This window comes from Pseudophryne corroboree, chromosome 4 (assembly GCF_028390025.1).
Source record: "Pseudophryne corroboree isolate aPseCor3 chromosome 4, aPseCor3.hap2, whole genome shotgun sequence".
NCBI lineage: Eukaryota > Metazoa > Chordata > Amphibia > Anura > Myobatrachidae > Pseudophryne > Pseudophryne corroboree.
Window position 1 is genome coordinate 838,281,031 of NC_086447.1, and position 17,002 is coordinate 838,298,032.

A 17,002-nucleotide genomic window follows, 5' to 3' on the forward strand; every position below is an offset into this window, starting at 1 on the left:
GAAGGGCCTAACCTCCCTGGTTGTTTATACTAGAGACAGAGATCTTTGTTTTATGTGTATCTTTGCATTTGGGGGGTGTAGAGTTGGATCTTGATCTGAGGAACCAACAGGCTAAAACTTTGACTGTTCCCAGGATGTACTGCACCGCCTCCTCTATAGCCCTGCCTCCAGGCACTGGAGCTCAGTTTTGTTAACCAGTCCAATGCAGTAGCAGGTAAGAGAGACGGTAGATGTTAGTCACATAGAACCACATTCTCACGACAGGAGAAGGGACTAGCGGCTTATGCCATACAAACCCAAAGAAGCTAAGTGCGTCAGGGTGGGCGCCCTGTGGAATCCAGTGTACCTCGTAGAAAGAGATTTAACAATGGTAAGTCTACCATAAATCTCCTTTTCTGCAGCGGGGTACACTGGTATTCCACAGGGAATAACATCGGGGATGTCCAAAAACAGTTCCTCATGTGAGGGGACGCACTGTAGTGGGCACAAGAACCCGCGTCCAAAGGAAGCACCCTGGGAGGCGGAAGTATCAAAGGCATAGAACCTAATGAACGTGATCACTGAGGACCACATAGTCGCCTTGCACAATTGTTCTGCGGATGCGACACGATGGGCCACTCAAGAATGTCCAACAGACCAAGTAGAATGGGCCTTGATAGCAGCAGGAGCTAGGAGCCCAGCATGCGCATAAGCTTGTGCAATTACCATTCTAATCCATCTGGCCAAGGTTTGCTTATTCGCAGGCCAGCCACGTTTGTGAAAACCAAAAAGTACAAAAAAGGAATCTGACCTCCTGATAGAGGCAGTCCTTTCCACATACATACGGAGAGCCCATACCACACCCAAAGATCGCTCTTTGGAGGACAAACCAGAAGAGATGAAGGCCGGAACCACAATCTTCTGGTAAAGGTGAAAAGATGATACCACCTTAGGAAAATAACCTGGGCGAGTTCAAAGAAAGGGTGGATGACAGGACAAAGCGCCTAAGTCCGACACCCTCCTAGCAGAGGCAATAGACAACAGAAAACCACCTTAAGCGTAAGGCATTTAAGGTCCAAAGACTCAAGAGGTTCAAATGGAGACTCTTGTAGGGCATTCAGAACAACAGACAGATCCCATGGAGCCACTGGAGGAACATAGGGAGGCTGAATCCGTAAAACACCCTGAGTGAAAGTGTGAACATCAGGAAGAGATGCAATTTTTCACCAACAAGGCAGTTATATGGACCTTGAGGGAGTCCATACAAAGGCCCAAGTCTAGGCATTGTTGTAGAAAAGCCAAAAGCCTGGAAGTTCTGAAAGTATATGCATCATAATTCTTAGCAGCACACTAAGTGAAGTAAGAATTCCAGACTCTGTAACAAATTCGAGCCAAAGCTGGTTTATGGGCTTTCAACATAGTTTAAATGACCGCCTCAGAGAATCCTTTTGCTCTCGGAAGTGATGCTCCAAGAGCCACGCTGTCAAAGCCAGTCTGGCCAGGTCCGGGTAGACACAAGGACCCTGTACGAGGAGGTCTGGGCGTTGAGGAAGTAGAAGAGGACGCTCTATCGAGAGACCCTGCAGGTCTGAGAACCAATGCTGTCTGGGCCACGCTGGAGCGACTAGAAGTAGTATTCCTCCTTCTTGCTTGAACTTCTGTATTACCCTGGACAGGAGTGACACTGGAGGGAACACGTATGGCAGCCGAAAGTTCCATGGAATTGCCAGTGCGTCCATGAATGCTGCTTGAGGATCCCTTGTCCTTGCTCCGAAGACCAGAACCTTGTGATTGTGTTGAGAAGCCATCAGGTCTACATCTGGTAGGCCCCACTTGTCCACTAGGAATTGAAAGACTTCTTGATGAAGACTCTACTCTCCGACGTGCATGTCCTGATGACTGAGGTAGTCCGCTTCCCAGTTGAGGACTCCCGGAATGAACACTGCCGATATTGCTGGCAGATGGCGTTCCGCACATTGAAGGATTTTCGACACTTCCATCATTGCCATGCGGCTTCGAGTGCCACCTTGATGATTTATGTACGCCACCATGGTGGCATTGTCTGATTGAACTTGAACAGGCCTGTTCTGTATCAGAGGCAGGGCAAGTGTCAACGCATTGAACACTGCCCGCGGTTTCAAAATGTTTATCGGGAGGAGAGATTCCTGCTTGGTCCATCGACCCTGGAGTGAGTGTTGCTCCAACACCGCGCCCCAACTCCCGCAGACTGGCGTCCATTGTCAGGAGGACCCAGATGGAGATCCAGCAGGGACGACCCCTGCTTAACTGTCGGTCCTGTAGTCACCAGCTCAGTGACCGACGTACCTCCGGATTTAAGGAAATAATTTGAGACCTGACCCGATGGGGCAATCCCACCTGGCAAGGATAAACCTCTGCAGAGGGCGGGAATGAAATTGAGCATACACTACCATGTCGAAAGCCAACACCATGAGGCCTAGTACTTGCATCGTTGAGTGTATCGAGTGTATCGACAATCTCGGTTTCAGGACCTTCTCTGGAGACAAAAACAGTCTTTGGCTGTGTGTGTCCAGCAGTGCCCCCAGGTGCACCATGCTCCGAGCAGGGACCAGCAAGGACTTCTTCCAATTGATGAGCCAGCCGTGGGCTTGTAGGAATTGGACCGATATCTCCAGTTGACTGAGGAGGACATCTTGGGAGTTCGCCAGAATCAGCAAGTCGTCCAGATACGGAAGGATCCTGATTCCCTGATGACAGAGGAAAGCCGTCATCACGGCCATGACCTTGGTGAAAATCTGAGGTGCCTTGGCCAGTCCAAATGGCAGAGCTTGGAATTTAAAATAAAAATGTAGGTTGCCAATAGCAAACCGCAGATATTGTTGATGCGAAATGGCAATAGGCATGTGCAGGTAAGCATCCTGTATGTCCAGGAACACCATATAATCCTCGGGTTCCATGGCCAGCACAATAGGGAGCAGGGTTTCCATTCGGAATTTGGACACTCTCACAAACTTGTTCAATGATTTGAGGTTGAGGATAGGCCGGGAAGACCCATTTGGTTTCAGAACTAGAAACAGGGTCGAATAGAAGCCCCTGCCTCTCTGGGAAAGAGGTACTGGCACTACCACCCCTGTTTCAAGGAGGGATTGTACAACCAGGTGTAGAGCTTGCGCTTTCAACGGATCCGAGGGGATAACCATTGAACAGAGCTGGCGAGGGGGACGTCTCTTGAAAGAGATTGCGTACCCGTGAGAGACAACTTCCCGCACCCAGGCGTCTGAAGTGGTCTTTAACCAGCCCTGGGCGAACTTCAGAAGTCGGCCTCCCACCCTGGGGGACCTCAGGGAGAGGCCAGCCCCGTCATGCAGCAGGCTTTTCTTGTTTGGAAGCAGGCCCAGGATTGTTTAGATTTGGGCTTAGTGGTTTTGGAAGTACGAGTCTGCCTCGGGTACGCCTGACCTTTGCTTTACCTGGAGGTCGAAAGGAATGAAAAGTTGTACTCTTAGCTTTCGGAGCAGAAGGATTAGTACTTGGGAGAAACGCAGTCTTGGCTGTCGCCAAGTCAGTCGCTATCGTGTTCAGATCCTCCCCAAATAGTATATCTTCCTTAAAAGGAAGAACCTCCATGACCCCTGCATCAGAGGCCGCCTCCTGAATATAGTGATAGGCTGTGGTAATATACAACAGATATTGTCTGGCAGTGTCAGAAAAATCCTGAGGTAGCTCATCCTCAATTGCCTGAACCCATGCTTCAATTTCTTTTGCCGCCCAAGAGGCAGCCATAGTGGGTCTATGTACAGCACTGGTAAGAGTGTAAATAGATTTCAGGCATCCCTCCACGCGCATATCCATCGGTTCCTTCAGTGAGGTGAATGTGGTGACAGGCAGAGTAGATGACACCACAAGACGGGCGACATGAGAGTCCACCGGCGGTGGAGTTTCCCACTTGCTACTCAACTCCACAGGCATAGGATAATGAGTTAGCATCTTTTAGACAGGGAAAACTTCTTTCCTGGAAATGACCAGGATTCCTGACGTATGTCAATTAAAAGGTCATAATGTGGTAAAACTACTTTAGCCACCTTCTGACGTTTGAATTTATCAGGCTTCTTAGACGTAGCAGGGGGCTCAATGTCATCATCAATTTGGAGAATCAGCTTGATAGCCTCCACTAGGTCAGGAACATCAACCTGGGTTGTAGATTGTAAATTCCTCATCAGAAGCAACTGTCTGATGGATCAGTATATTCCCAATCCTCGTCAGAAGAATTATCCAAAATATTAGTGGATTGAGAGGAAGAAATTAACAATTTAGATGACCCCTTGGCCCCGGAGGGGCGTGGGATAGACTTTTGTCTAACCAAAGATTTCTTTAATTGTTGTAATTGGGTAGACAGAGTATCCGCCCAGGGCGGATTAACTGCAGGGACAATATGTGGCTGTAATGGCACAGGAGGTCCCACAGGGGGCGTAAGACATGATACAAGCGTAGTCAGCATATTTGAAAACACTGCCCAAGGTGGGTCCTGATTGGCCACAGGTGCCGCAGATGGACTGGGAGATATATGACACCCAGCGCCTGAACCAGCAGCTAACACTTCCCCCGCTGGTAGATAGCAGTACACTTGTTCTTAACTAACACTGTCTAAAATTACATGTAGAATACTTAAGTGTCTGTAAATGCACAGCGCTGATGATACAGGCGGATTTACAGAGGAGACAGTGCCCAACAGTCCCAGAGATCATCCGAGCTTTGTAATGGTGCCAAAATATTTGTCAGGGAGTGAGGGAGAGAGAACTGCAGCTCCAGGGCGGGAACACTAGCAATAGATGGCGCCTGGAGCTGGGGTAGGGGCTACAGGTCAGCGCCTTATTCCCTCTGCTTGACTTCACCACCGGGTACTGTGGAGCCTTTTATAAACGGATTTTAGTAAATCCGACCTGTGTTCCTTGCTCCGGTGGATATAGTGGGGTCCCTGTGCGGGACAGTGTCCACGCCAGTGGCGCGGTCCGTCTCCTGGGACCTTGACCGGATCACTATTTACCGGTGGGTCCCACCTGGGGGACCCTCTTACCTCCTCCCTTTAGTGCAGCCACGCAATCCTGGAGAGCGGCAGCGGTGGTGTGCCTGAAAACCGGTGCGTCTCCGCTGCAAATACCCGGGAACCCAGCCGCGGGAGTATGCAGCGCAGCTGAGGGAGGTGATAGAGCCGCAGCACAGCATGTCAAAAAGACATAGAAAGTGCTGCGGCCCTTGAAGTCTTCTAAAAAGACACCTGTTAATTACCTGCACTGCAGGCACCAATTTACAAACTGAGCTCCAGTGTCTGGAGGCGGGGCTATAGAGGAGGCAGTGCAGTGCATCTTGGGAACAGTCAAAGCTTTAGCCTGTTGATGCCTCGGATCATGATCCAACTCTACACTCCCCCATGTTATTCCCTGTGGAATACCAGTGTGTATATATATAAATATATATATATATATATATATATATATATATATATACACACACACATACTATATATACAGTATTATACCATATATTATAATAATAATAATATATTTGAATAATGAAATTTTTTGTCTGTGCCACATCTACTATCGTCATCCTGAGAGCATAGAGGGATAGCTGGTACTGCAGGTGCCACCACTGTCCTACTTGAATATGTGGCAACTCGATTAGCATGGGGAAGCTATTGCCTCACAGCCCACTGTCCAGTTCCCACCCCTTCCCAAAAACTCCCTATTTCACAGAAATAAAGTTCCAGCCAAGTTCCATCCAACTCAGAATGAGACGGACCCAGGGCCGGATTAACAATGGGGCGGATGGAGCTGCAGCTCCAGGCCTCCCATTGAAAATAGGCCCACAGCCTGCTGCAGTTAAGAGGGCCATAATCGCTGGCATTACAATGAGTCACTCTGACTCATTGTATGCTGCCACAGTGCCCCGGCCCCCAGTCTGTAAATCCAGTCTGGTCAGAAGGAGGGGCCGCTCTCCTCTCGAGCGTCTCCTTCCTAAAGATTATTGAACTTCCTGCCTGGCCATTGTGGAGGAGGAGCCGCGATCTGCTGATGAGGCCGCACCACCTCCGCATTCACGCCAGTTGCCTGCACCATACACCGCGGTTGCCGGCACAAACCCCCATCGGCCGCCTTCCACACCACACACCGCGCTGGCCGCTACCCCCCTGCCTCCGTCACTACACACCGCGCTGGCCCCCGCCCCCCCAATTGCCCGCATTGCACACCGCACTGGCCGGCACATTACCCCATCAGCCGCCTTCCGCACCGCACACCGCGCTGGCCGCCACCCCCGACCCGCCCGCCTCCGTCACTACACACCGCGCTGGCCATTTTTTTTTTTTTTAAAAAGAGAAGATTTACTTGATTTCATGGTGGACTGGCCTTAGATGGGGCCGCGGAAAGGATGGGGACTGGTCACAAGAGCAGCGCCAGTGCTCAGCCACTTGCTGGATCTCCTCGCTTTTACACCCTACCTAATGAGGTACTGTAATAAAACAGCTCCACATCATGTACATTGTGCGTGTGTAAATATTATATGTGTTACATATTACACAACTGTTATTCTCTATAACTCGTGTTATTTTGTATAAGTATCTACTTTATCCTGTTTTCTTTCTCTTTCCTCCAATCTCCCTCTGTGCTGCTCTTGTCTCCCCCGTTATTCCCCCTGTGTTCCTCTTGTCACCCCCCGTTATTTCCCCTGTGTTCCTCTTGTCACCCCCCGTTATTCCCCCTGTGTTCCTCTTGTCACCCCCCGTTATTCCCCATGTGTTCCTCTTGTCTCTCCCCGTTATTCCCCCTGTGTTCCTCTTGTCACTCCCCGTTATTCCCCCTGTGTTCCTCTTGTCACCCCCTGTTATTCCCCTGTGTTCCTCTTGTCACTCCCCGTTATTCCCCCTGTGTTCCTCCTGTCACCCCCCATTATTCCCCCTGTGTTCCTCTTGTCACCCCCCGTTATTCCCCCTGTGTTCCTCTTGTCTCCCCTCCCCGTTATTCCCCCTGTGTTCCTCTTGTCTCCCCTCCCCGTTATTCCCCCTGTGTTCCTCTTGTCTCCCCTCCCCGTTATTCCCCCTGTGTTCCTCTTGTCTCCCCTCCCCGTTATTCCCCCTGTGTTCCTCTTGTCACCCCCCGTTATTCCCCCTGTGTTCCTCTTGTCTCCCCTCCACGTTATTCCCCCTGTGTTCCTCTTGTCTCCCCTCCCCGTTATTCCCCCTGTGTTCCTCTTGTCTCCCCTCCCCGTTATTCCCCCTGTGTTCCTCTTGTCTCCCCCCGTTATTCCCCGCTTTCCTCTTGTCTCCCCCTGTTTTCCTCTTGTCTCTCCCCGTTATTCCCCCTGTGTTCCTCTTGTCTCCCCGTTATTCCCCCTGTGTTCCTCTTGTCTCCCCTCCCCGTTATTCCCCCTGTGTTCCTCTTGTCTCCCCTCCCCGTTATTCCCCCTGTGTTCCTCTTGTCTCCCCCCGTTATTCCCCGCTTTCCTCTTGTCTCCCCCTGTTTTCCTCTTGTCTCTCCCCGTTATTCCCCCTGTGTTCCTCTTGTCTCCCCGTTATTCCCCCTGTGTTCCTCTCGTCTCCCCGTTATTCCCCCTCTGTTCCTCTTGTCTCCCCCCGTTATTCCCCCTGTGTTCCTCTTGTCACTCCCCGTTATTCCCCCTGTGTTCCTCTTGTCACTCCCCGTTATTCCCCCTGTGTTCCTCTTGTCACTCCCCGTTATTCCCCCTGTGTTCCTCTTGTCACTCCCCGTTATTCCCCCTGTGTTTCTCTTGTCACCCCCTGTTATTCCCCCTGTGTTCCTCTTGTCACCCCCTGTTATTTCCCCTGTGTTCCTCTTGTCTCCCCCTGTTATTCCCCCTGTGTTCCTCTTGTCTCCCCGTTAGTCCCCCTGTGTTCCTCTTGTCTCCCCCTGTTATTCCCCCTGTGTTCCTCTTGTCTCCCCCTGTTATTCCCGCTGTGTTCCTCTTGTCTCCCCCTGTTATTCCCCCTGTGTTCCTCTTGTCTCCCCGTTATTCCCCCTGTGTTCCTCTTGTCTCCCCCTGTTATTCCCCGTGTTCCTCTTGTCTCCCCCTGTTATTCCCCCTGTGTTCCTCTTGTCTCCCCCTGTTATTCCCCCTGTGTTCCTCTTGTCTCCCCCCGTTATTTCCTGTGTTCTTCTTGTCTCCCCCTGTTATTCCCCCTGTGTTCCTCTTGTCACTCCCCGTTATTCCCCCTGTGTTCCTCTTGTCTCCCCCCGTTATTTCCCGTGTTCTTCTTGTCTCCCCTCGTTATTCCGCCTGTGATTCTCAAATTCCTCCCATCTCCTCCTGTTCTTTCTCGTTCCTGCTGGCTCTCCCTATTCATCTGAGCTAAACAATCACAGCTTTTTTTATGTGATAATTACCAGCCCATGCTGTTTAGGGGCCTCCCATTTTCCCTTGTTCTTCTTGTCTTACTCCCATCTCCTCTGTTCTTCCTGCTGTTCCTACAATCTCCCCGTCTTCCTTCAATGTCTTCCTCCTGTCTTCTTTCAATCGACCCTGGTTCTTCCCCTGGTGTTCATATTTCCTTCCCTGTCCTGCACCCCGTGTGTCTCCCTCCCTCCCTCCATGTTCCTGCCATCGATGTGAGGTCAAATGTGTGGCCATAGCTGTCCTTTTTGTATGTGGCGTCACCAGCCAGTGCTGTAGAGGAGCCTCTGTGCAGGCCTAGGGCAGGATGTACTAAGCATCCGCGATGTGGTACAGTACATCCCACCTCTTATCAGGTACATACCGGCATTGATAATGTTGGTATGTACCTAGAAAATCACAAAGGACATCTCTTTAAATAAGAGCTGTCCTTTGCGCATGCAGAGAGTCAAGCTGCGGCCGTCGGGGGTGCTGGGAAGGATCCAATTGGATCAGAGGGAATTGCAAAGAGAAATGCAGACAAAACTCTGTAGTACATTCCACCCAAACGCATTGTCGCCGCCCACTGGGGAGTGTATTTTAGCTGTGCAGAAGTGCGAACGCTTGTGTAGCAGGGCGCCTGCAAAATCATTTTGTGCAAAACAAGTCCAGTCCTGTAGTTACTCTTCATCTGCTTTGATTCTAACGTTGGAGGGTTGGCTTTTGACGTCACACACCCGTCCAGCGTTCGCCCAGCCACGCCTGCTTTTTCCCTGGCACGCCTGCGTTTTTCCAAACACTCCCAGAAAACGGTCAGTTGACACCCAGAAACGCCCCCTTCCTGTCAATCTTCTTGCGGCCACCAGTGCGACTGAAATCTTCACTAGAACCTGTGCAAAACCACAAAGGACTCTGTAGCTGTACGTCGCGCGTGCGCATTTCGGTGCATGCGCAGAAATGCAGATTTTTTTTGCCTGATTGCTGCGCTGTGAACAACGGCAGCTAGCGATCAACTTGGAATGACCCCCTTAGTGAGAGAATTGGTGAGTAGAAGTATGTTTGTGGGTGGTTGGGGGCAGCCAGAGAAATAAGTCCTAATTAATGCCGTCACTGCATGCACACCTTACTGTAACAGCAGTGAAGGTTGCTGCAAATTATATAGAATGTAATTATTATTTTTTTATGTGGGTGGGTGTGCAGGGGCCCCCAAAACATATTGTTGCACATTGGCCCACCACTCACTAGTTCTGTCACTGGTGTGTCCGTCGCTTTATGTGCTTTTGGAATCGCATATGTCTGCTGATGTAGTAATGGGATGGAGTCTGCTCCTATACCATGCATCCACAAATAAAGTTCTGTGTACAGCGCTGGCGCTATACATATAATGGTAATAATAATCTGTGCTCTGTGTATAGATATCAGTTATTAATGTATAACCCTGGTCCATATTTGTCACATCGAACCTCTTCTAGCAGTACTATGCTGCATTCCAGGGGCTACCTGGCGCAACGTGTATAAGGGGCTACCTGGCGCATCATGTATAAGGGGCTACCTGGCGCATCATGTAAAAGGGGCTACCTGGCGCATCATGTAAAAGGGGCTACCTGGCGCATCATGTATAAGGGGCTACCTGGCGCATCATGTAAAAGGGGCTACCTGGCGCATCATGTAAAAGGGGCTACCTGGTGCATCATGTAAAAGGGGCTACCTGGCGCATCATGTAAAAGGGGTACCTGGCACAATGTGTATAAGGGGCTACCTGGCGCAACGTGTATAAGGGGCTACCTGGCGCATCATGTAAAAGGGGCTACCTGGCGCAACATGTATAAGGGGTACCTGGCACAATGTGTATAAGGGGCTACCTGGCGCAACGTGTATAAGGGGCTACCTGGCGCATCATGTATAAGGGGCTACCTGGCGCATCATGTAAAAGGGGCTACCTGGCGCATCATGTAAAAGGGGCTACCTGGCGCATCATGTATAAGTGGCTACCTGGCGCATCATGTAAAAGGGGCTACCTGGCGCATCATGTAAAAGGGGTTACCTGGCGCATCATGTAAAAGGGGCTACCTGGCGCATCATGTAAAAGGGGCTACCTGGCGCATCATGTAAAAGGGGCTACCTGGCGCATCATGTAAAAGGGGCTACCTGGCGCATCATGTATAAGGGGCTACCTGGCGCATCATGTAAAAGGGGCTACCTGGCGCATCATGTAAAAGGGGCTACCTGGCGCATCATGTATAAGGGGCTACCTGGCGCATCATGTAAAAGGGGCTACCTGGCGCATCATGTAAAAGGGGCTACCTGGCGCATCATGTAAAAGGGGCTACCTGGCGCATCATGTAAAAGGGGCTACCTGGCGCATCATGTATAAGGGGTACCTGGCACAATGTGTATAAGGGGCTACCTGGCGCAACGTGTATAAGGGGCTACCTGGCGCATCATGTAAAAGGGGCTACCTGGCGCAACATGTATAAGGGGTACCTGGCACAATGTGTATAAGGGGCTACCTGGCGCAACGTGTATAAGGGGCTACCTGGCGCATCATGTATAAGGGGCTACCTGGCGCATCATGTAAAAGGGGCTACCTGGCGCATCATGTAAAAGGGGCTACCTGGCGCATCATGTATAAGTGGCTACCTGGCGCATCATGTAAAAGGGGCTACCTGGCGCATCATGTAAAAGGGGTTACCTGGCGCATCATGTAAAAGGGGCTACCTGGCGCATCATGTAAAAGGGGCTACCTGGCGCATCATGTAAAAGGGGCTACCTGGCGCATCATGTAAAAGGGGCTACCTGGCGCATCATGTATAAGGGGCTACCTGGCGCATCATGTAAAAGGGGCTACCTGGCGCATCATGTAAAAGGGGCTACCTGGCGCTTCATGTATAAGGGGCTACCTGGCGCTTCATGTATAAGGGGCTACCTGGCGCATCATGTATAAGGGGCTACCTGGCGCATCATGTAAAAGGGGCTACCTGGCGCATCATGTAAAAGGGGCTACCTGGCGCATCATGTATAAGGGGCTACCTGGCGCATCATGTAAAAGGGGCTACCTGGCGCATCATGTAAAAGGGGCTACCTGGCGCATCATGTAAAAGGGGCTACCTGGCGCATCATGTAAAAGGGGCTACCTGGCGCATCATGTATAAGGGGCTACCTGGCGCATCATGTAAAAGGGGCTACCTGGCGCATCATGTAAAAGGGGCTACCTGGCGCATCATGTATAAGGGGCTACCTGGTGCATCATGTAAAAGGGGCTACCTGGCGCATCATGTAAAAGGGGCTACCTGGCGTATCATGTAAAAGTGGCTACCTGGCGTATCATGTAAAAGGGGCTACCTGGCGCATCATGTAAAAGGGGCTACCTGGCGCATCATGCAAAAGGGGCTACCTGGCGCATCATGTAAAAGGGGCTACCTGGCGCATCATGTAAAAGGGGCTACCTGGCGCATCATGTATAAGGGGCTACCTGGCGCATCATGTATAAGGGGCTACCTGGCGCATCATGTAAAAGGGGCTACCTGGTGCATCATGTAAAAGGGGCTACCTGGCGCATCATGTAAAAGGGGCTACCTGGCGCATCATGTAAAAGGGGCTACCTGGCGCATCATGTAAAAGGGGCTACCTGGCGCATCATGTAAAAGGGGCTACCTGGCGTAACATGTATAAGGGGGTACCTGGCACAATGTGTATAAGGGGCTCTGCCTGGCACAATGTGTATAAGGGGTTCTGGCTGACGCAATATATATAAGGGGCTCTTCCTGGCATGTATCTGGGGTACTACTGTAAAGCCACACCCCTATTTTTTTTTACACGCGCGCGCAGTGTCCCTGTTTTCAGTGGGGAGAGGGAGAATCATCAAAGGAAATGTTCACCCTGGGCACCACAAGGTCTAGAACCTGCCCTGACTACAGCAAATACAGACTATGGGGGAGGGGGGCATAGTAATACACATACAGACTAGGAGGGAAGGGGGGCACACTGACGCATATACAAACTAGGAGGGTAGGGGAGCACCCTGATGCAATATAGACTAGGAGAGGAAGGGGGCACACTGACACAATATAGACTAGGAGGGGGGCACACTGACGCATATACAGACTACGAGGGATGGGGGGCTCACTAATACACATACAGACTAGGAGGTGGCACACTGACGCATAAACAGACTAGGAGGTGGCACACTGACGCATATAGAGACTATGAAGGGAGGGGGGCACACTAATGGGTAGCTATACAGACTAGAAGAGGAGGGGACACATTAATGCATGTACTTTGAAGGACACACTCCTTTTCAGTGGCCATGCCCCCTTTTTAGGCGCGTGCAACAGTAATCCTGTTTCATTCGCCATACCCCCACTTTAAAATTCCCACTTCGACAACCACTGTATGTATGTGTGTATGGGTCTGTCGCTCTGCTCCTCTATTAAATGGTTAACAGTAGGCACTAGCTACAACCTCCATGGAGATAGCCACACCCATAGCAAAGGCCACATCACCTATTTATACCACCCTCATCGCAGCACTTATCATACCTCCTGCCAAAGCACACAATAGGCCCTTCATACATTTCAGCTCCAGGCCCATTTGGATCTTAATCTGGCACTGGACGGACCACACACAAAATGGGTAAATTACCATCTGTACACGTTCTGTATGCAGAAAAACTTGCTGTTTGTGTCTGTGAACCGAGATCAGTGCACCCTAGTGTGAATGAGATATAGGAAAACACAAAAACCCATGCAAGAATTGAATCTCAGGTGACTAGGACTTGGTTGTCCACAAGATCTCACTACGTATTGCAGAAATCAGTTTCGGGAATAGTAACATCACCGGATCTCAACTGAAATGACAACAGACGCTTAATAAAAAAGCATCTTCAACTACAATCACAGCTTTATCAGACAATCTTCAGTCCCGAGAAGCTATAACTCCTGCTTATATATTTATGGATTTTACTAAGCAACTATTTTATTTGTGCAGACTATATTGTTTTGCATTGATGCTCTTATAATTATTATAAAACATAAAGATGATATACCTCCCCAACCTTTGTTTCAGTAAATATAATATAAATATTGGAATGAGCTTCTGTTCTGCTGTTCACAAACATGTATCACAAATCCCCACAAGCCTGTCATTCCTTGACAGACTTAATTACTATAAATCTGCATATCACCATGGGGAAAACACCATCAAGAAAGATGTAAATGTCAGACAAAGTCAGTCAGGATTATAACTTGATTAATAAATCAGTCAACAACATAAGCGTTATAGTTTAGCCCTCAAAAATGTGCAAAAGGCCCAGTAACGAGATACTGTATCCCGATTGCAGACTCACTTTGATATATCACGTCGGTTAGACATATTTTTCTAAAGAAAACTCTATGTATTTTAAAATGATCCAAGATTTATAAGTTGTGAGAGATAATGGCACACTTTGATGTAAGAGAGGTCATTTGTAAGTATTTTAGCTTTCCATTCTAAGCTATACAAGAATTCTGATGTTACAGGCTAAGAAACTGCCTCTTATCTCCAGAAACAAATGTATTTTTATAGTACAGGCGGCCAATACTTAAATATCTGTAAAACATGGTGCTGAGGAGGACGACAAAGAGGGGGAGGGCTCAACCAGAAAAGGGCGGAGCTAAGCAAGGGTGGAGACTGAGGTGACCCAGCATATGCCACCCATTAAACTAGTACAAAAATAGTTACAGTAGCAGGTCCGATGTCCACTTGCTCTTAAATAATTAATTAATTTCATTAATGAGGATAAACTGAGCAGTATTTTAGGTCAAAATTGTATAAGATTAATTGGAATATGGTCCAAAAATGATGATACTGTAGACTGGTGTTTGATATGTTGTGTTCAATGATTCTAGGCTGAGCACTGTCCTGGACCATACGCCAACCCGCAAAAGAGATTAATTTTACCAGGATGTTTCCACATAGCACAGGCCTGCACTGTGGAACATGCCTATTGCACAAGCAGCACCTACTTGCAGACATAAACAAGCATTGTGGGCAGGGCCAGCACTTCCATTAGGCAAACCTCGATGGTGGTCTATTAGGGAGTACATAAAATACTGAATGATCATTGGCCACTGACATGGATGAATAGTAGGAGGTGAGAGCCAGAAGGTCCTGACTGTAACACAGGTGGATGGGATTTACCAAGACTCTTAAAGAGTGGAGAAGTAGACAAGTTGCCCATAGGAACCAATAAACTTCCAGCTATAGTTTTATAGAATGTACTAGATAAAGGTTTCATAAGATACTGACAGAGCTTTCCGACCAGAGGAGAGATAGGAGGGGGAACAGAGCTGTAAGTGACCCAGGGATCCCAGCTTCTCCTCCTCCCTGCCTGTGTGTCTGGGTCCTGTGTAACCTGTTATCTAATGAGGGTCTAGAGAGAGACTCAAACACACACAAAGTTCTCCTGAGTCCTGTCCCAGTGTGTAAGTACTACAGAGGCTGCTGCTATTCTTGCATGTGGCAAGATAAATGATTTATTTTATTTTTCTACAGTATGTGTATTTTAAGGTTGTTTACGTTGTCTTTATTTCACTACAAGAACAATTTAAAAATGTGTTGTTTTTCAACTAGGTGGAGCTATAAACAGTACCCAGGCATTATTAAATGATTAATTAAAATCTAATATACACCATTGGTTTATATTTCATATACACAATACACACAATTTGCTCTCAAAATGCAATGATAACTTCCTTCTTAAATTATGCATGCAATCAAACACCATTCAACACAAGTGACACCAATCATATAGTAAGAGGGAAGTCCATTTAGAGAGCATTCTGTCCCTCCTGGAATGGGTCATGTTGTAAGGTGTGACAATCTAATATACGCCTACCCTTCCCACAGGCCCTTTCCTGTATTAAGTGCCCCGGGCACCTCCAAGGCTTAATCCGGCCCTGGGCGTAACCAGACAGCAGTTATTTATTTCATGACCCATAATAGTGTCCTAGTTAATTTTCTGAATTATAGTAGTGACCTAGCTAATGTTATCCCCCATAGCAGTGCCTTAGTTATTTTATGAACCATAGCATGGCCCTAGTTCATGTTATGTCACACATTGTAGGGCTGGCAGCACATATTATGCCACACAGTACCCCCAATTCACATTATGACATACAGTGCCCCCAGTTCATATTATGCCACACTATAGTGCCTCCAGTTCATACTATGCCACATTATAGTGCCTCCATGTCATATTGTGCCACATTACATTGCTCCAGTTATTACGTAACATTATAGTGTCCTCCACATTAAAATGAGCAGATCACATTACAACGTATTACAGTGCTCTCCAGTCATATTGTGCCAGATTACAGTGCCCCCTTTCCATTATAACATCCACTTCACACTCCTCTCACTGAAAATTTAATGTTGCACAATTCAGGTTGGGCAATGGATCATGGTATGCAACTTTCTAACCTGGGTCCAGGCTCCCCAAGTCCCTGGGCCCCATAGCAATCGCACCCCTTGCACCCACTATAGTTATGCCCATATTTAAATTTTTTAGGTATACTTCATAATGATTGCAATATTGCACCTTAATAAATACTGTTAACTAGTAAAGAGATAACGCTCTCTCCTGTATTTTAATTTTTAATTATTGCACTGATTTAACTAATGCTAGGCACACACCTGAACGATGGATCGTCCGATGGTCCAATGATTTGATAAGTGTTCTACACAATATGTGCATACACACTTACCAATCCACTGGTAGTAACGTAATTGTTGGAAATTCCTGCGGCCGGTATATGGGTCGGTTGGTAGTCCCTACACACAGATGCAACAAAATATATGCAAGATATACTGTTATCCACCGTGTTGCAAAGTCAATATCTTATGACTGTGAATTACTTTGTTCACTGACATATTGGCTGTACATGCGGGCTGACGGCTGGGGCGATATATAGTTTGTTGGCTTCACGACACCGCATAGTGTATACCAGGGATGGACTGGGGCCTTAATTCGGCCCTGGCAATCGTGAACAGGCGCGTGCGTTATGGGGTGGCGCGTGCGTGCGCATAATAGGGGGGGTGTCATGCGACATATGGGGGCGTGCCACAAGTCATGGGGGCATGGACTTGTGGCACGCCCCCATTACCATGGCGACTGTTGCTGGGGGCGGGGGGCGCCGCGAGTCTGGGGGCGTGGACTCGCAGCACGCCCCCATTTCCATGGAGACGATGGAACCAGAGAGCCGGAGGCTGCACTGTGCGCGGCATTCCCGGCTCTCTGAGTGACCGATTCGGGTCACCTGCCCATCGGCCCTTCTGGCATGTGCCAAAAGTGCCAGATGGCCAGTCAGGCCATGGTGTATCTCCTGCCAAGGCTGGAATCTGTATTATATGATAACAAGAATGTGAAGTTACAAAATTCTAAAACGTGAACTGACCTGGTAAAATATTATTATTAATATTATTATTATTATTATTATTATTAATAATAATAATAATAATAATAATAATAATAATAATCATAATATTATAATTTCTATTATTACTATTATTTATTTATTTATACTGTATATCATATATGTAATACAAATTATATATATTTTGATGTGATGGACATTTTTTGGGAAAATATGGGTGGTAGTTATCAGTGATGCTGTGAATTCATCAG

At 48.4% G+C, this 17,002-nt stretch overlaps 1 protein-coding gene across 3 annotated transcripts in view; it reads right to left on the reverse strand.

The window, feature by feature from the left end:
- Positions 1-17,002, reverse strand: part of PLCB1 (phospholipase C beta 1) — a 1,298,702-nt gene that overhangs the window by 638,152 nt on the left and 643,548 nt on the right. The window lies entirely within an intron of this gene.